Genomic DNA, 22,500 nt, shown 5'->3' with positions numbered 1-22,500 from the left:
GTGTAGTATCTGTTCTGTCGATAATCAGTGAAGGAGAGTTCCTTCTAGACTTAACAAACACAGATGCACCGTCCGGATTATATAAAAACTCGCATCTTGAGACGGAAGAAGAGATTTTCCTATTTTGTAAACTGATCTTTTTAGTTGAATATTATTGCAAACATTTAAATCTTCGTTTGCCATATATTTTATCTCAGTGTGTTTATACATCGAGTATATTTATCGGCCATAACGGCACTCTTAGTGTGTACGCGCACTAAAAAATTTATAGAAAAACGAAGCTTTGGCTGTATGTAATATATACGAGAATTGGTGCGTGTGCACGTCTATAAAAAGAGGGAATTTGGCAAAGACTTCTAAAACGTCCATCAATATACCGTGGAAAGGAGGTGGTCATTGAGTGCATCAATCTGCTGGACGACTGTACAGACGGTGTTGACAGGTCGGAAAGGAAACTCACGCAAGTTCACACACATATACATGCATATATATATATATATATATATATATATATATATATAGAGAGAGAGAGAGAGAGAGAGAGAGAGAGTTAGATAGACAGAGAGAGAGAGAGATAGAAAGTGAGAGAGATTGAGAGAGATAAGGGGAGAGACACTCACGTAAAGAAAGATCTATTAACAAGCACACTCGTACATATACTTTTATTTTACTAAATAAATAAATAAATAAATAAATAAATGACTAAATTTTTACTATATAAATAAATAAATGAATAAATATATGCAAACCAGACTCAGCTTATTTGAAATAGAACCATACCAATAAAGAGAAAAGAAATTAGATAGGTCCAAAGGAACGGAAACTGCTAGGAATTTCATAAAATGGCACCACAAAACTAGTTGTAAACGATCCAGTGAAGAATACGAGGAACGGAAGCACTTGGCAGAACTCCAGTGAAAAGGTGTGAATAGACTTTGAGGTGGTTTATTACCGTTCAGATTCTCCCGAAAATCAACGGCTGTTGCCAGCGTAAAACCAGTGCTAAACGGATGTTGCTATAATGCAAAACGGAATACTTTTTTGATATTTTCAGCGAGCAATTACTGTAAATGGCTTGTGTGAAAACTCCTAGTGAGTAAATGGGAATAACATGTTCGATTAGTCACCATTGTCCGGATCGATCGGCTTTGATTGCAAAGTAATCAAAAGAAATAAGGGTGACTAGCAGATAATAAACAATGATTGTTTGCAGGTCATAGCAGCTTCCCCCAAACGTGATTCAGAAAAGGTCGGGGTAGTAAAGTTGGGTGACAGTACATATGATAATGTTATTTGTATTGTATGAGATTGTTCTTGCTTTGTTTCGTAAAGAACAATCCTAAATCCTCCCCAATGCAACACGTTTGGTGTTTTTATTTTGTGTCTTTAGAATTTGTTAATTCTTTTGTGTAGCCGCAAATTTAGCACCATCGGTAACATTCGCGTGATTATTATCTTAAACGCCAGATGGCGCAGTCGGTTTCCGGTGGCGTTGCTGTGAAAAACTAAACGTAAAAGTTTTAGGTGAGTTTGTTGGAGTTGGGGTATATTATAGGAAACAGCATCCCCGTTTTCAAAAACTGTCAACTGGCTGTGAGGAGTAGAGAGTGGATATTTGCGGTAAAACTTGCGTGGACACTAGTGTCGGGTGGGGCATCGGACGTTTGGACTGATCAATGGTTGAAATTATCCGTGGTGAAGGGAGATAACAAACAAGTTGAGATGTCCTACAAAAGAGTTAAATAAAGAACAACGAAAACTAGGAAACAGACGAGACAAAAAATAAAAGAAAATACAAAACGAATTGGGAAAAAGAATATACAAAATAGAGTACGAGAAAAATTGGCGAAGAAAGAGAAAGAGAGAGATAGCGATGTGAAGAGAGAGAGAGAGAGAGAGAGAGAGAGAGAGAATTTATTTTTTTTCTCTCACAACGGGATGATGAGACACAAGGGCCGGAAAGTGAGATTTGAAGTGCAAGCGCCCTAAAAGAAAAAAGCACACTGGCTTAGAAAAAAATACCTGGACAGCGCAGTTATCATTGCCCGGTAGGAGGACCTCGGGCGATTAACAATAAACTAATCCCCTACTAAAAGGGAGAAAACAAAGTCTGGTAGGGCGAACCTTTGACAACTGGACATACTTTATTGGCTTTGGTGTGAAAGGAAAAATTGCGGATTGATTGCTCACTTTAAAAAACAATAGAGCTAGTAAACAACATGCAAAAACACTCGCTGTTTTGTGATTGCTTTCTATTTACTGCTCCACGAGGGATTGATGTGACACAAGCTTGTTTGTACATCGATTATTCAACAGTTATTCTGGTTATGAATCTTTCAATTAGAACAAATTTGAATAGTGTTAGTGATTGTGACCCAGCGGGTCAAGACTAAGTCTATTATCCTTCTTAAATTATATTTAAATTTTTTTTTTTAATATGAAAATCGAATGCACCTTGTTATAAAGTGCTCGTGATTTATTGCCGACATAATTCTACCAACAAATATATATGATAAAGAAAATTATTGTATATTGTTTTTATTTATATGAGCGGTAGCATTTGTCATCAGCTTCTAAATTTAATAGTATTGAACATCATACATTTTATATTCTACAATTAGAAATATGAGTTATTCCCCCTTGTTGATGTTAGTTTTTCGGTATAAATAAAACTATTTTTTCATTACCAGCGTTTCAAAGGTGACTACACATTAAAATATATTGTAGCGAAGTTCAGTATTATAGAGTCAATAAAATAGTACAATAATAACAAACGAGAATTGGCTAGTCAGAGTGAAAGCGTGATATACGAGATTAAATGCTCTTAATGCCCAACTTTTAAAATATCACGAGATAATTTTATATATTAGATAAGATAATGTCTTTGTGTAGTTGAAATTTTCACTTTATTCTTTATACTTTTACTCACCTCATACAAGACAATATTGTCACCGAGACGTACGGTGTTTTGGGCCCAGATTTATAGGAGTCATTCTGAATGGGAAGTTGTGCACCAAGATATTTGTTCACATTACATTTAATATTCTGCGTATTGAAATAAAGTTGAAGAAAACAGAGAGGAAGGAGAGGATTCGAAAAAAGCAAGCAACTAAAGGAAAGAAAATATTAGTGAAAACGGTTTTCTGACACCTGCGGACCTATATACTCTAAGGGTAAGTGTTTTGCCGTTAGTCCAGTTAGACGAGTGTATCTATATTGAGAATAAGTGCAGCACGTTTGCCGGAGCAGATTCCGTTGAAGTGCTTGTAAAACAATCCCAGAAATATTAGGGTTATGCGACAAGGGCTGGATCTTGGTAGACAGTACGAGATTTATTAGGTTAAATACACTGTTTTGGTCTCTATCTAAGAGGAAGAGACGAGTGGTTGGCGAACAATACCTCATGCATGGACGAACGGTAGGTTTAAATATCAGATACTAGCAAGTGTGATAGATTTTCTAGCCATGGCAGTATATTCTATGCATTTACTCCAATTTAGTACAACATAATCGCGTTGACACAGGAGTTCTCGTTATAAGTTAAGCAACGTTGACTCTGGCCAGAACAAGATAGATCACCATTTAGGAATACTATGCGCTGTATGTAGGAGGATGTCGACACACCCAGAAGCTCCTGCATTCCACCTGCCCTGTAGCTGTCTCAACCCTATGCTGTCGTTGGGCATTGATGGTTGAGACGAATGAGTGTCGCTGGTTCTGCGCAAATTAACTTAATTTTAAACAACTCCCTGGCCAGGTCATCCATCATCTCTATCAGACTAGATGATCACACGAACTCTCAATCCAGTTAATGTTACCTGAAAATGATAGTGTAACATAGAACGGATGTGCGGATGTAAACGTCTGCTAAGTGACGTAACAAAGAAAGAAAAAAAGACTATAAAAAGAAAACGATCACGGGTGAGACGTGGATAACGTGCGCGATCACGTGCGAGCCGTGAAGGATGCTCGAAAACACACTCACGTGAGGGACGTCACAGCGGTAAAGAGAGAATGAGGAAATAAATGTCGTTGCTGTGGAGAACAAGCGAGTTGGAGTTATTTCCTATTCTTTATCTTGTTCTCCTTTTCGACTGAAACTCAACACAACGCGGGTTCTTTCCCGGGCAACGTTACAATAGGCAGAAGAGTTTGCACGTATGACGTTTAGGAAGGATGCTATTAACCGTAGCATTCGGTGTTTGGAAATATTTCTTATAGTTGTTAAAGGAAGGCTTTAGCTTGGTAGCATGTATTTAGAACATTTCACTATTTAATATGAAATATTTTAAGTACCAACGAATATACGACTCGTAATTAAGCGTAATACGCAGTGTAGTGGTTAGAAGCAATGTACAGAAACAGAAGAACGAGATGTGTTGCGGAAAAAACAATTATTGAAGAAAAATCTAAAAAGAGAGGTGTGGTAAAATGCCCCTCATTAAAAGAAATATTTGCGAGCAATGGAATGTGCTCTCTATCCCATTTAAACATCACAAAAAGAAAAGACTCACCTTTGGAGATATTAGCAGAAGCAAATCGTCGGATAGAAAATATTGCCCCGTCGAAGCAGGAATTCGTAAAATAATACGCACAGTTAAACATAAGTCATCCAGAAAATATACACTTACCTACAAAAGAAAGAAAGAAAAAAAAAAGAATTGAGTTTTGAAAATGTCATATACGAGGTGCTTCAATAAGTTTCCAAAAATTTTTCGTATGGGTACATTTACTGGTTATACACGCATGAAACTCTACCCCCCCCCCCCTTCGAAGTAATCTTCTCCAGCTGCAATGCACTTGTTGTACTGTTCCAATAACGTCTGGAAGGCCCCATGTGAGTCCTCTTGCGTGAGCGAATCAATGACCCTCGTCACAGCGTGTTTCATTTCACCAGCTGTTCAATAATGACAGCTTTTAAGGTTTTCCTTTAGCTTAGGGAATAACCAAAAGTCACAGGGAGCAAGGTCTAGACTATAGGGAGGGTGAGGAAGTGTCTTAATGCCCATCTTCGTCAAATAGTCTGTAACAAGAATGGAGTTGCGAACTAGTGCATTCGTGCAAATCTTCGGTATCTTCAGTTCGTCACGAATAATTGTATGTACAGTTCTAACACTGACATCAAACTGTACTCTTATAAACACACGACAGCGCTAATTCTATATTTTGCCAATCAACTCTGGTAGTCTGACTTCTTTAATCCTCCTACACCTCTCATCATCCCTCACAGACTCCCTGCCTTCCTTGAATATCTCATGCGACTTAAAAACTGACGCTCGAATCATGCAAGATGATCCAAAAGCAGTCTGAAGCATTCCATACTCTTATGTGGCATTTTGTTCAAATTTAAAACCACATTTTATTGTGTATCGTTCTTCTAAAGTGCCCTTATGTCTAAATAGCATTTTTTGAAATTCACCAGTTGTGAGAATCAGGCTTTAGTAGGGTGTAGTTGCTGCTGCAGTTGTTTATTTTGAACCTTAAATCATAAACATTTTTCAGTGATCTCATAACATGTATAGCAATAACATACCGGATTTTCAAGAATCTACGGCAGTTTTAAATGCTTGTACAACAAAGTCTGGACATTTATTGCAGGCACCTCGTATTTCTTGTTGATAGAGTTCAGAAAGATTACTGTAGAAAACAAACAATATTCTTTAAGGTAAACGACAAGAAATAAATGTAACCAGGAAAGATTGATTAAATTTAAAAGCAAACATATATTTCGCACAATATCTAGTACTAATAGAGGCATGTTATATGTTTCTCTGAAACCGGAACTATACTGTTGCTTTTATTATTTATTCTATTGTACTATCTTTTAATGTTCAATTCAATTCACTATACTATTTACAAACTAATTATTATCTTTCCATATATAATTAAGTAAGTAGGATAGAACCTGTTTTGTTATATGGTAAGCATTATTTGTTTTTAAGAGGGGATAGTATAATATATGATATTTCGGTCCGTAAGTTAGACCTTATTCGTTCCATTACTAGTGGAGATGCTGTATCTCTTTGTCTGAAACTAAAACTCTCACTTCGGTTAATATACTTGTGTACCGTGATTCTAATGCTTAAGTTTATTATGCTATTTCATACTAAGGGATACTTTAGTCAGAGGAACTAGGGTAGTGTCTGTTGCTATGATACCATACATCCAGTAATTATCTCCTTCTTTTGTGGAAGAAAGGGCGTAGTATCTGTTCCGTTGTCATAAGATAATCTTTGCAGGTATTACTTTCTCCTTTTTTTTGAATGAGGGAAAGTGTACCATTATACTATACTCCCAGGCATTACTATTTTTGTGGATAGATTGGCATATATTCTGTTGTTATAATACAACTCTACCATGCATTATATTCTCCTTTGGAGATAGTGTAGTATATGTGTGTTGGTCATGATGCCACCTCACGAACATTACTCCCTCTTTTTGTTGGCAGTTTGATATATGTTGGTTAGCCACGATACCATCATCTTAGACTAAAAAATATGTTATCTAGGAGGGGGCATATATTTTCTCGGTTAGATAACGGACGTTTGCGATACTAGATGAAATACAATTAAAAGTAATCATTAAGATATTTTGTTAATCTAAGGTTTACATTCAACAGCCCCCAAAACTCCCAATTTCTTTAAATTATCCTTTAGTGCTAACATTCTTTGAGTGATCTTTCTGACAAAGTGGGAATAATTGCTGTTTTCTAGGTCGGAATCTAGCAGTATAACACTTATCATTTGCTGGTTTGTTACCTAGAAGTAAGAGAATTTTGCTTCTTAACTCTTTACGTCAAGCGGTTTTATTACTTGTCCGGTGCAATTTGTATAAAACCACCCCAGTAACCCCCCCCAAGTATAAGGTTGAATTAAATTTACCCTTTTCGGGAAGCATTTTTGTAGGTAAATGCATCATTATATTCTCCTTGGACTTGGGTTTTTATTGTACAAAATTCTAATTTTTTTTATTTCATAAAACAGCTCAGTTCATCTTGTGCTGAATCTGCCCTTTATATATGTGCATTGTAAAATGCAAGTGTCTACTGAGCATGCGCACCAATTTAAAGTTCTTTTTATTGAAAAAAAAGACAAAGAAAATGGCGGAACAAAAATATATTTGCTTTATAAATCTTAGCGTTTGTTGCCACATGATATCATTGCGCGCATGGATGAATTGTCAATTTGATTATCGTAAGCCAATTTTCAAAAATACGCCTATCTTTCTCTGTCTGGCTCTATCTATCCACCCTCTCTCTCTCTCTCTCATATATATATATATATATATATATATATATATATATATATATATATATATATATGTATATATATATATATATAATGATGCTGAACGTGATTTTTTGGTTAAAAAAATATGGATTATATTTGAAAGTATTATTATCTTGATCCCTTACGTTGATCTTTGTTGGATTTCGCTCATTATTATTTTTTTTTTCATTTTAATTTCTCGTTGTATTTCACTTCCTGTTGCGTTTCGTTTTTTTTTTTTTTTTATCTTATTTTGATTTTTTTTCATTTTCCGTTTTCATTCTGCTTGTTGCTTTATTTATTCAAACTTGTTCAGAAAATGTAAACTTTTCGATACAATTTTTTTTTTTACTTATAACCTCCGTTTTTTTTTTGTTTTTTTTTTGCTTTATTTGTTTATGTACGCATCTTTCACGAATTCATTCTGTTTTTTACTCGCCTCTTAATCATAATATACTTTCATTGTTATTCTTTCTGTAAATTATTTCATTCATGAATTGGATGTCTCTTTATTTCATTTCTTTTATTTCGTTGCTTAATTTTATTTGTTTGGTTCATTAATTTAATTCACTTTCTTTTATTTCTTATATTTAACCTCCCCCCCTCTCATTTCTTTATTTCGCCTTGCCTTCCTCTCTCTGTTTTTGATTCGTTTCATTTTCCTATTTAGATTTACTTCTTTTCTTTTTTTTCTTATTCCTCTTATTCCTTGTATTTGCTTTGTTTCGTTTTTACTCATTTTATTCTTTCTTTGTTTTATTTCGTTAATTTAATTATTATTTCATTAGTTCGTCCATATTTTGCACGTACTTAAGTTTTTCCTCTTCTGTTTATCGTTTACTCGTTCGACTCATTTAACACGCATTTCTAATTGTCCGACTTTTAACATTCTGTTCTTCTCTTCCGTTCGTCTATTTCCTTCTCCCTCTCTCACACACACACGTATATAATATGGACCCTTCCTTCGATGTCGACATATGAGCTTCTGCCACAACCACTAAGTTGCTCGGAAATCCACACAGATGATTTGTTTTATAGTAGTAAAGACTTTGTGTAGAACCAATACTTTTTGGTACTACTGCTAACCTTTGTCGGTCCAGATGACTGCGGCAGGATAAAGTATATAGTAGACCGCAGTGTTTTACATCAGAGTTTCCTTCTTCTGTCTTAGCGAGGACCTGGGGTGCATTTGTCCTAAACAAATCTGGACATTTCTAGGACTCGGCGCCTACATACAGCGTTTCGCCTTCCCAAATGGTCACCCATCTGGTACTGGCCAGGCTCAACATTGGTTAATTTCGGTGACAGCATAATCACGTAAACACACCAGTTCTCGCCAGATCTTCGCTAAGACATGTATCTAGGAGAAGGAAACTCTGATGTAAAAACCTACGGTTACTGTATACTCTGTCCTTTCGCAGTCATCTAAAATGACAAAGGTTAGCAGTAATACCAAAAAACTGTGGTTCATTCTACACAAAGCCTTCACCACTATAAATAAATCATCTGTATCTATTTCCGAGCAACTTAGTTGTGGCGGAAGTTCATACGTCGAAATTGACGGGAGAGTCCATCATATATATATATATATATATATATATATATATATATATATATATATATATATATATATATAGAGAGAGAGAGAGAGAGAGAGAGAGAGCGAGCAAAAGTTGTAATTAGTAAAAACCTGAAGTAAGTGCTCATTGCAAAGCAAATTTGCGTTTTATTTTTTTATTAATGTTTTATCTGTTTACTAACACATGTTTCGGTTACCGAATCATATTAGCGATCCAGTAACTTCGTCAGACTTTACATAATAACCATTTCTGTAAAGTAGTGACGAAGTTAATTGATCGCTAATACGATTCGGCAACCGAAACATGTGTAACTAAACTAATAAAACGGTAATAAAAAATAAAACACACACACACCCACACACATACACACACACACACACACACATATATATATATATATATATATATATGTATATATATAAGAGAGAGAGAGAGAGAGAGAGAAGGAAATAGACTAACGGAAGAGTTATATATTTATTAATTAAGTGTAGCTCTTTTGTTAACATGAACTAAAAAAAATAATATATCTCCAAAAGTGCTCAAGACGTGTGCAGAGCTTTTATGTAAATGAAATTATGTAAACATTGTAACATATATTTTCTGACATCGAAGTTTACTTGGAGTCCTGACGAAACATGAATATATTGAAATGTTGATGAATCCGCGTAAATTCTTTAGACCGTCATATGGGCAGCGAACTTTAAATTGATAACTCTATTTTCTTTAATTGCCGAGTTGGCAAATATGGGTCCTTTCAGTTCAGCTTAGTTTGTCAATTCATCGTGAAAAGACAGCACTCGGGTAGCATTTGCAAGTTATATATGATAGGATTAATTTACTGAAATAAACATTTGATGAACGAAGAATTACACGAAATCGACATGTCAATCGGTCACTTCGTTCGTGCGATATAATCCTATTGGATTATTTTCTTTATGAATATGTAGCGTCCCATTTCCAGGCTGATAAACCAGACACAATAGACAGCAATCGACGCGTTACTGCCGAGCCCAATTTACTACGTATATTTAGTGAAAATTTGATGACTAAATTATTCCATAAACACGCTAATCGCAAGGCTATATGTTCGAAATTGTATAAAAAGTATAAATGCCAATAATTAATCCTTGGAATAAATCACATAAGTTTTTGAAGAAAATATTTTTCATTTTATTTGTTTGAATTTTAATTTGGTTCAAATACTGAAATGAATCTTAACAAAATATTCCTATTTCACTAAATAATTTTGTAGGAGCATATGCACGATAAGAGTCGGTATTGACATAATAATAACCGATTTTTCTACATAATTAAACGGGTCTGTAAAAAATGTATCGAGATTTTAAGAGGTTGGGGAACTGTTTTGCATGAAAAAATAAATATTTGGAGCCTGAAATGTGACTATACTGTTAATCTTTTAAATAAGCTCTATTGCAATATTAACATACATTGAGCTTCTAAGCAAAACGGTTGGTATTCACAAAAAGTGAAATATAATTAAAAAAAAACATATTTCACAAAACACACACACAAAAAGAAGTTGAATACCTACTGGAAATAACTTGAATACCTACTAGACACTATCCCTGGGCGTCTACGGTCTATCAGTACAGGGGTTTGTCAGAACAACCTGGCATGCGGAAACTTTCCCTAGAAGTAAACCCTAACCAAATATTCAAAATCATAGTATTCACAGCCCAAATTAGATCTCCTTTCTATGGCTAACTTACATCAACTGCTTTTACAAAGAATAGTAATGCCACCTCAAGTAATAGTACGAAGTTGGATACTCCACCAGACTAGATGAATTCTTATCTTAGAATCCAGTAAGACCAAGAGACCATAACGAAAGATATACCACAACATATAAAAATGGTTAATTGGGGAGAGGAAAATTATGTTTTCAATTTTTTTACTAACTCGGTGTTTGAGAGACAAAGAAGAACATTCGAATATCTATCATTAATAGAACATTCGAATATCTATATATCTTCTCTAGAGTTCAAGTGTTAGCCCCAGGTAGTGGGCCCCTTGATTTCTGAGAACTTCGACTGAAGTAAAATAAAACAACACACACACACACACACACACACACACACACATATATATATATATATTAGATCTATTGGGTCTATTTAATAACTTTTTTATTAGTGCTTCTGTTGTATTTAATTGTTTCGCTTTCCTAAGCTACAAGGGAGTTACCTGCCGTTTGTTCATCAGCGCCGCAACGGTTATTGAGACATATATTTTGTTATTATTATTATTAGATATTTAAATATGTTTATTTTAATCCTTATTAAATATTAAGTATTTATATTAAATACACTTTTATGCACGTAAAAATATTTAATAACTATTTAAATGAAAATATTTAATTATTTAATAAATAAAATTAATCATAATAATATGTGTTTGTATAATAAGAGAGAGAGAGAGAGAGAGAGAGAGAGGGGGGGAAGAGAGAAGGAGAGATACAATAAGAGACAAAGAACCATCCTAGTTTCAGTCTTTGAAGAAACATAATCTGGGAGTAATTTCTGCCTTTGAAGGATCATAACAAGCCCACCTCATCCTCACCCAAAGAGATAGTTCTGCAATGTAAAGCGGCAGGTACCAATTCAGCTACCCCAAATCTACCCATAATTTTTTTTTCTTTAAAAGTAATGCGCTTCAAATTCTACACGTGGCTCACGTTGGCAAGTCTGTCACATTTCCTTTTAATCTTTTTTTTCTTTCCTTTTTCGTTGTTGTTTCATTGTACACCTATTCTACCCAGTTCCTTTGTCGGGATAGATATGGCAGGGGTGTGTATAATGTTCGGTATGTAGTGGGGCGATGCTGCACGATAGAAAGAAAGGGAACGTCGAAAAGCGGGGTATGTCTTTATTTGAGTGGTTAGGGGGGATCGCAACTCTGCGGGGAGGGGACAAAATGATCTCATTTGTGTTTGGAACTCTTTTCATGGTTCTTGCATAGCAACGTAAATAGGAGAACATTAAAAAGCATTCAAACTCTTAATCTCAAGAATCCAAGAAAATAGCTTTTTAATCTCTCATTTAACACACTGCTCAATAAGTCTCGGGCCTAACGGTGAAAACGACAACGTTTAGGCAAAATTCGACTTTATTCATCAAAATATTAAAAAATTCAGCAATATATATATATATATATATATATATATATATATATATATATATATATATGTATGTATATTTATAAATATTTAGTTTAATAATTTTGTTCGAGACGAAGTAGGCCCGTTCCATAGTCGGATATTCGCTGCGGCTTGCTTGATATGTGTTAGTTAAAAAGAATAAACTGGTCCCAACTGTTCCCAAACAATTTGATGCCCCTTTTTTTGCAAAAGAAACAAAACAAAACAAAAAACATAAATTCTTGTCTCTGGCCTTAAAATATACTAGAATTTCAGATATCACTTCTTTATTGGAGCTCTTTACCTAGAATATTCTTGTGGTCTCTGAAAATAGCCAGTAGCCGATAGGGGTTATTCGTAGTTCAATCAATTATAGTTGCGCTCGATTTGTGACTTGGTGCATTATATTGGTAAACAATGATTTTTAGTATTCGTTTTTTGGTAACTTCTCCCTTCAAACGCACCATAAATATTTGTTATTGATGAATCTTCTTTTCACATAATAATTGATGAACAGAACACTTTGTACATTTCAAAATACGGAGGCGAAATTATTCCTGCCCATGTTTGCGTCTTTGATGGATTTGGTCGACTTTATCTGCTGCTGTCCCCTTAGCTGACTGCTTTTTTTTTTTTTTTTTTACATAAGAATCAGCATCAGTTGTGTCTGTACGACCACGTTGAAAAGCAGCATTGTTGTTTCCGAAAGAGCAGAGTGTGAATATTACTTATCAAGCAATTGCTTCGATTAAACAGTATTTTTTGCCATGAGAAAGTACTGCTTTATCAACACACGCAATTCCAAATTTTCCGATGTTTTGAAAATCTGAACCGAGAGATTTAATGAAATAATTGTAATATAAGGGAATCACCAGCTACCATTGTCCAGAATACAAAGCTCCTCCTAAAACAAGGCCGAAAGCTATTAGTCGCGTGCTCTCGTGAATGAATGCATGAATGTAGGATTGACATGAAACTCTTAAAGATAAACTTAAATGACCGAAAAATGGGTTGAAATGACTTAAACAAATAAAAAGTAAATGACTTAGAATGATTTAATCAACTTAAGGATGAATTGAATGACCTTAAGAATGACTTGAATGCTTAAAAAATAACTGGAATCCTTCAAAAAGACCTTGAATGACTTGAATAGCTTTGAGACTGACTGGTTGTAAAGTGGGTGATCATTTTACATTAAATTAATACAGAAAAGTGATCCCCCATTTTATATCACAAAGTTACAAACATAAGTACAGCATGTAGTAAGAACAGATACTACACTTTGATTTTGGCTAAAAGGCCAAGAAAAGAGTATTTATTTGCTCCCGCACCGAGCAAATTAAGCACAAGGCCGATTTTTAATGTGAGGAGTGAAGGGGAAATGGGGACCAGCTCCCCGGGGAGTAGGGGAGCTGGATAGTGACAATCGGTATGTAGGGTTGGTATTTATTTGCTCCCCCACCAAGCAAATTAGGCACAAGGCCGATTTTTAATGTGAGGAGTGAAGGGGAAATGGGTACCAACTCCCCTTTGTGTAGGGGAGCTGAATAGTGACAATTGGTATGAAGGGTTGTCCCTACATTGACCAAGGTCTTATATGTGGGGTTGCGCCCACATATGGTCTTCGCTTGCAGTATCTGCCGGACTTGGCCAAAAGGCCAGAAAAGCTTGAAAAGCTAAGAACAGCATCTATTAACAACAGACCTTTCATCTTAACCAAAAAGGCCAAACACAAAAATGTTACAGACCGGCCGACCGACCGACGGAGTGACATAGAGTCGCTTACACGCGACTAAAAATATAGCAAATATTGGCTTGATATATACCGATTAAATGATACGATTTCGATGTCCGTTTTAAGATCATAGTCAGAAGCTATGATACAGTGAAACTCTCTGTGGATGAACTAATTTTGGTGAATTTGTCGTGTGGGCGTGTGTGTGTACATTTTCCTACTAAGCTACTCAGTAAATATTTAGTCTAGAGACTCGAGATTTGACATAAGGGATATTGAGATTTAGGAAAATCTTTTTAATCGGTTTCCGCCCAGAAATTTGGCTGCATAGGGTCAAAGTCCCACGATTTTACCTTTGAAAACTCTAACAAACTCGTCCACCAATTTTGAATTCAAACACTTGAAATTTTAGATGTAGGTTACTTGGGAAGGCATCAAACAGTTTATGTGATTTGAGCCCAAAACAATAATTGTTAAGCCGTAAAAATTGGGGTCAAAGTTAAAAACAAAATTGACCTACCTCTGCGGTCTCTATCAAATTACTCATTTGACATTATACATAAAGTGCATTTATACATAGTGGCAAGCTTTTAATCGGGTTTTGGCCGAAAATTTGGCTGCCTAGGGGTCCAACTTAAAGAAAAACATTTGACCTTTGTGATCTCTAACAAATTATTCAGCCAATTTTGTGTATGGACATTTGAATTTTTACATAAAGGGTATTCAGACATGCAGGTAGCTTTTAATCAGTTTTTGAGCGAAAATTTGGTTGCGAAGTCGTCAAAGTTTAACAAGTTTATCTTTGCAGACTCTACCAAAAACTATCGAACACCTCTGCTAATTTTAGGTCTAAAGACTTGAAATTTTAGATGTAGGTTACCTGGGCATAATTTAATATATATATATATATATATATATATATATATATATATATATATGCACATAACTTATGAACAGTGCATGGGGCCCGAGCAAAGACGGGCTGAACTGCTGGTATATATATATATATATATATATATATATATATATATATATATATATATATATATATATATATGCATATTTATATATTTATAAATATTTATTTTAATATGTGCAGGCATAAGTGGTCCAGGCTTTCGCAATCATCAGTGCAGGAATTTACAATTGCTACTGGTCGAGAGATTTTAACCCAGCTACAAAGTCATGTTATACGGCATTAGCTAAAACATTACCTCCAGGCTATCATACACCGCCACGGTATTGAAGGGAAATTTAACAAATATAAATGCCAAATACGATCATAATGTTAAGACAGTCAATAGTGTTCAAAGGACTAGAAATGATTAACATCACTGAACAGTGCTGAACTTTAATACTTCTTAAAAGGTGCTAATAATTATAAATACTTCTTTATATACCTACAGACACTAGTGTTTCATAATTCTGCATTCGTCATTAGAAAGAAGTAACGATTAGTACTGGTCGGGAGATTCGAAGCAAGCTAGAAACTGAAGTGTGTGTGTGTGAGAGAGAGAGAGAGCGAGGAAGAGGGGATAAAATGAGTGGTGATAGGGGGTATAAGAAAAAATGGAGAGTAATTAGAGTAATGAGAGATGGAGGAAAGTCAACGTAGAAGGAGAAAAATGAGACGGAAATAGAAATTAAAGAAGTGAGAGGAGTATGAAAGTGTAGAGAGAATAAAAAATTATCAAAGAAGGAGTTGCATGAGGGAGATAGATTAAATGGATAAAGAGGGAGAAGAGAAAAGGACACAGTACATAGAAAGAGGGCGCAAGTAAAAATGTATATACATATAAATATATATATATATATAGATAGATATATTATATATATATATTCATATATATATTTATATATATATATTTATATGTATATATATTTATATATACATTTATATATATATTTATATATATATATATATTCATATATATATTTATATAGTAAGTTATAAAATGTATATATACATGTTATAACTTACTAACAGCTCTACCTACGTATTGAGCACTTTTGAAGTAAATACTTTAAGTTTACGCATAAATCTATACTTTCGTATATTAATTTTATGTGAGTAAATTAAGTAGTTATATATATATATATATATATATATATATATATATATATATATATATATATAATGGTAGAACACCAGTATACAGTGACCCAGTATACGATTTTTCGATGTGGAATACGATGGCGATGTAAGAAAAGTGTATATATATATATATATATATATATATATATATATATATATATATATATGTATATATTTATATATATATATATTTATATATATAGAGAGAGATAGATAGATAGCTAGAGAGAGAGAGAGAGAGAGAGAGAGAGACACACACACAGACAGACAGACAGAGACAGAGAGAGGCAGAGAAAGAGAGAGAGGGAAGAGAGAGCTGAAGTAAGAAAAGTTTATATATGGAGAGAGAGAGAGAGAGAGAGGGGGGAGATGAGAGATATTAAATTAGTAGATCACTAATTTATTTACGCCTTTGTTGTTTTAACCTGTTCTGAAATTTATGTCGCATTCCTTACCTTGTAACCAATTCAGAAAGCATCGTTTCGTATGAAATGAAGGCTTAATCTATTTAGCAAGAGGATAATAGTGTTCATCAGGCACACTACCAGCCAAAATTGTGGATGAGACTGCTTTGTTTATTATACATTGTTGACGTAAATTAAAAAAAAAAAAAAAAAAAAAAAAAAAAAATGAAGACCATCAGCTGTTTTGGAACTAATGGGGGAAAAAGTAGCTTAAATCTAAGGCGAGCTTTTATACGACGATCAATCCATCTCTTTTATTTGCTTTATTTATTTACTTATATCCGACATGAGTGATGAGGTGAACCTGTTTAACCTCGACTCGTTCCCTTCCAAATTAATCATATCGCTCTCTCTCTCTCTCTCTCTCTCTCTCTCTCTCTCATATATAATATTATATATATATATATATATATATATATATATATATATATATATATATATATATATATATATCGTATCAAGCCTTCTAATTTTTAACTAAAAAAGTTGAAATGCTTTCAAGACACGAGCAGTACCATTAAAACGAGTTGCCTTTGGTGTTCTAGAAATTATCTTTTCTATATAGTCACCAATTTTCTAAATGACCTTTTAGTCACCAATATTCTAAATGCACTTTAGTCACCAATATTCTAAATGCACTTTTACCAGGGATTACACATCTCTGTTTCTGACGCATGTCCGTGACCGGGGTTACTTTCGGAGTTTCATACCGTTAATATCTACACTAGTGAGATCAAACTTTCAGGTCATGAATGCATAAGTTTAGTCATCATAACAATGCAATTTTCAACCTTCTCTGATCTATTCGGGCGGAATAACAAAAATAGGAAGCATTGCTTTTGGAACGCCGCTCGTATGTGGCATTGGCGAACCGGTTATCTTTAGATCGCCGAAGTTAAGCAACTATAAGCATGTCTAGTACCATTTGGGAATACTAGGTGCTGTATGTATTGCACTGGAACTTGGAAATTTCCAGCTTAGTTCAAAAATCCTGGGAAAGCTACATCCTCAGTCTTACTTAAAACATGCATCTAGGAGAAATAAAAGCCTGGTATGAAACCCGAGGCTTATAGTCTACTCTTTTATAGTTTAGTTTTTTGAGTTAAAAATATAGAAGGCTTTAACGAGATATTTGTTCACATTACACTTAAATATCAGCATGTCGATACAGTTGGGGAAACACGGAGCACGGACGGATTTACAAAGGTGAGTGTTCCGAGAAAATAAGCTAGTGTTGAAAGTGTTCCGGCGGCTACAGACTTCTACAGTAAAAAGTTGGGGTTTTGCTGCTAGTCGAGTTTGCCGGGAAGGCAGGGGTATTTACGTTACGGGTGTATAAATGCAGTAAGTTCATCGGCGCACATTCCGCACAAGTACATGTAAAACAAACGCATTGCGGCCATGGGACATGGACAGGAGCTTGTTCAACAGTGCAGGACCTATATATTTTAGAGAGTCGTTATACATCTAAATATTTAAATTTATAAATGACTGTTAGTAAGTTTTTAGATTTGTTAGTTATATTAAAAAAAGAAGAGAGAATCTCACTTAATTGTGACGTAAAGAAAACATAGTTTTTATCCACATAACGCGTTATCTATGCGATGCAATTCTCTATCTATATAAATACGTGAAATGCGTCCTAAAATGGAATGCTGTTGCCACCTGGACAGGAGCTGCTCGTCGACCTATCTTGCCTTGATAGAGTTCAAAACCGACTTCGAAACCTAGTAAGTGATGTCCTTTTCTCTCCCCTGTATCTGTTTCACACAGAAGAGACGTTAAGACCTTGTCTCTGCTCTATCATTATTGTCATGGACAGCGCTCGTCTGAGCTCCAATCTAGGATCTTTTTTTGCTAAGCTTTCACAAGAAACACTCGACTAGCTACGATTAGTACTGGTCGGGAGATTCGAAGCAATCTGCAAACTAAAGAGAGAGAGAGAGAGAGAGAGAGAGAGAGAGAGAGAGAAGGGGGATCAAATGAGTGATAAAAGCGAGAGAAAATAGAGAGAGATTAGAGTAAGGAAGAGAGAGAGAGAGCGAGAGAGAGAGAGAGAGAGAGAGAGAGAGAGAGAAGATAATGTAGAAGGAGAAAAATGAGAGGGAAATGTAAGAGAGAAGAGTACTAGCAACATTTTTCTCCACTATCTATCTGTGCTTAATTCTAAACGCAGATTCCATGAACACAGTTTCTTTCCTAGAACTGCCCTCGGGTGGAACACTATTCCATTAGTCTGCTTCCCAGCCGATTACAATGTGGTATCCTTCAAGTAAGATGTAAACAAGTTATTGTTGAGTCGCACCCTTAAATAATTCAAATTATACCCAATCTACACCATTAATGATTACTAAACTATTACTTTACATTCATTAACCCTTATCCTCGAATGGCCGTCGAGCCTTGATAAGTGATGATTCATTGTAAAAATATATTAATACGTACAGAGGTTCACGAGAACTCTCCATATACTTATTGCCTTCTTTTCGCACAGCTCAGTATTGCTGAAATTTCAAAGGAAGATTTTTTTTATAAACGTGGCTTTAAGTTACACTTTTCATCTTATTTGTATCTTTTTTTTCATTATTCATCTTATTTCCTTTGTTTTTAATATCGTACTAGCAGAGGTACACGGCGTTGCCCGGGATCACCAGAAACACAACAGAAGAGGGGAAATTTTTCTAACATATTTATATTAAAAGTTGGATCTATTTTATATTCTCAATTACTCTCACTTGTTTTTATTGATTGTAAAAAAAGTTAGAAATCCATTTGCACTGAGCTTCCCCAATCCGTTGTATTTTAAGTAATAATAAGGGCTATGACAAGAAAATATTCTTATCATTGTTTGGACTCTCGAGTATATATCCGACAAAGACACAGTTTATCAACAGAGAACCACATCACTCTATATAAAAGCATATAACATATAAACGGATACACACTCGAGAGTCAAACCAAGGAAAATAATATGCTGTTACTCTAGCCCTAGTAATAAGCAACAACAGATTTTACCTAAACCTCTTAAAAAGGGTTACATTGCTATATATAGCGTATAGACCAGTTTTTACACACGTAAATTATAACATATCTACTCTATCTAGAGTATTGAATACATTTTTAGCAACTACTAGGTTTCAAATAATTTATCGCACCCGAATTTCTTTTTTCAGAAGATTGAGTGAGGCAATATCGCGTGTCTTCGTCGAATAACCCCCCGACCCATTTATTCCGCACGTCTTTATTTTTCTTTCCTTTTCTTTTACTCCTGTTTTCCTTTCTTTATTTTTCTTCTTTTATATTTCATCATTTCTTCTTACTTCATTTCGTTTTTTTCTTTCCTTTTATTGTCAACATCTTTAACCACATTTCTTATTTGCATCAACTTTTATTTTCATCTAATTCATACTCTAATTTACATGTCTCCATTTTATGCACCCCCCATCGCTTCTTGTCCAATGCGTTTACTTTCTTTACTGGTCAATTTGCCGTGATGGTAAAATTGTTTGCAAAAAGGCCGACTGATCGGAGTTCAATTCTCGGTCGAGTCACATTAAGGACCTTATCATTAGTCGAGTCCGACCAAAGACTTAATTGTTGTCGAGTGACACCAAAGACTTAATCTTGGTCGAGTGACACCAAAGATTTAATCTTTGGTCAAGTGACACCAAAGACTTAATCTTTGGTCATGTGACACCAAAGATTTAATCTTTGGTCATGTGACACCAAAACTAAATCTTTGGTCGAGTGACACCAAAGACTTAATCTTTGGTCGAGTGACACCAAAGATTTAATCTTTGGTCATGTGACACCAAAGACTTAATCGTTGGTCATGTGACACCAAAGACTTAATCGTTGGTCATGTGACACCAAAGACTTAATCTTTGGTCGAGTGACACCAAAGACTTAATCTTTGGTCGAGTGACACCAAAGACTTAATCTTTGGTCAAGTGACACCAAAGACGTAATCTTTGGTCGAGTGACACCAAAGACTTAATCTTTGGTCTAGTGACACCAAAGACTTGATCTTTGGTCTAGTGACACCAAAGACTTAATCTTTGGTCGAGTGACACCAAAGACTTAATCTTTGGTCATGTGACACCAAAGACTTAATCTTTGGTCATGTGACACCAAAGACTTAATCCTTGGTCGAGTGACCTTAATCTTTGATCGAGTGACACCAAAGACTGAATCTTTGGTCGAATCAGAGCAAATACTTGATATTCCATTGTTAAACACACAGCATCATAAAGGGAAGATCAAGGTCCAGTGGAGTAATCCTAGAAATGGAGTCACGTGGTCGGTAATGTATTTGTTATTTCGTTTGCGTTCCTCTTCGTAACAATATATATATATATACATGTTCCCTTCTTCTTTAAATTATGCTTAGTTCTCGCGCCTTTTTTACGTCATTTTCCTTCTTTTTTTTTATTTACTCTGACCAATTTACAAACATGTATATATACATGATTCTATGTAATCCTTTTCTCTGTTTATATATGTTTCTGTTTCTCCCAGATTCCTGACTATTGTATATTATAATCCTATACGTATGTATGAATGTGTGTATCTATATATTTATATATATATATATGTGTGTGTGTGTATCAAGTTGCTTTCATTTGTTTTTTCCTATTCAAGTTGGAAATTATTCACTTATTTCCGCATCAGTAAAGGCCAATTCCATAATCCAAATGTTTCTGTTAAGCGATTTAATACTTACCTACTTACCAACCGATGGAGTTCTATACTTAGATACGCGCACTTGCGTACAGGCACGCGCGTCGCAATAAAAAGCAAACGTACGCATCTAAAATCATATATCATATACGCCGATGTTAAATGAAACTAACACATTTCATCTGTTTAATAAGTATATATATATATATATATATATATATATATATATATACATACTAGCAGAAATACCAGTCGTTGACTGGGTTCAAAAACAGCCTGCAGAAAATGGACTGTGATTGATGAAAGTATGATAGGTTATGAAAAGCCGGGGGTTGTAAAGAGATAGGTTTTGATACTCAAAACTTTTACCCATAAGCAAAATATGATGAAAGTAAAGATAATTTTCGCGAAAATATATTTTTATATTAACTTTGTTTCCATTCGTAGCCAAGAGTGACCAACAAAATGATGTTTCCTTACAAAGAGAAAATATTATATATATAATAATATAAATATACAAGAAATAAATGCTACCATGGTCAATAAAAGTTACTTTTATGGTAGAAAAGTTCATTGGTTTGTATTTTTAAGTAGTTTGTAATTTTTTTTTTTAATTCACGAACCGATTTTAAAAATATCAAAATGGCAGCGACTTTAAACTGGAGATCCTCGTTTTCAATTTGAAGGAGGGGCACTGGAACATTCTGTGTTAACAATTTAAGAGAATTCCGTCAACATAAGAAATATTTATAAACATATTTTAACGTTTTCCGTTATTTTGTGCTTTAGGAATATTCAATTATGGCATTTGTAGTTTATATAAACATTCATTTAAGTAGTTATCGCGTTATAATTTCGATTCGCTCAAATTATTTCAAGTAAAGAGCATTAAAAACTATTTCAAAACAAAAAAAAACATGAACTGAACTTTTATTGACTATGGTTACATTTATTTCTTGTATATTTATTTTTTTCGGGTAAGCGTTTGTTGGCTTTTCTGCTAAACACCCTTACTAAATAATATGGACGAAATATCGAAAAACAAAGAAACAAAAACAGTTTTGCAAAATAATGAAGCTTTACTTACTTTAGTAAAATAATCCGAGACAGCAAAATGGGATATTAAAAAAGTAAACACGTAATTACTTTAGTTTTTTAAAGCAAAGAATCGATATAAATATGAATAAGAAGAAAATGGCGCCCTTTTCAAGCAGAACAGCTTCGTTTCAGTTTTACAGTAATGAACGGTGTAGTATTGCACCGTCGGATTCAGGGTTGTACAATTGTAATGTAAAGAACACGCAGAAAGGGTCGTAATCAACTAAATTCCCTCCATTACACTGACAAAAAAAGCTTAAACAGATATATAAATAAAAATAAAAAAGGTTATTCAAATGTTTTTAAAAAGACACGTAATCATGTGAGCAGGATTTTTCCTTCTTTTGACACGATAACAAGTAACGTTCTTATTTTTTTATTATTAATCTATTTATCTATTTTCGAAAGAGTGAAAGAGTGAGT

General features: G+C 34.4%; 1 protein-coding gene across 1 annotated transcript in view; it reads right to left on the bottom strand.

Moving 5' to 3' along the window:
- The window catches only part of LOC145294250 (uncharacterized), a 616,471-nt gene that overhangs the window by 317,903 nt on the left and 276,068 nt on the right, over positions 1–22,500 (bottom strand). The window lies entirely within an intron of this gene.

This window comes from Euprymna scolopes, chromosome 2 (genome assembly GCF_053919585.1).
Source record: "Euprymna scolopes isolate OS-2025 chromosome 2, ASM5391958v1, whole genome shotgun sequence".
NCBI lineage: Eukaryota > Metazoa > Mollusca > Cephalopoda > Sepiida > Sepiolidae > Euprymna > Euprymna scolopes.
The sequence above is the reverse complement of the archived record's forward strand: the minus strand, read 5'-3'. Positions and strand labels throughout refer to the sequence as shown.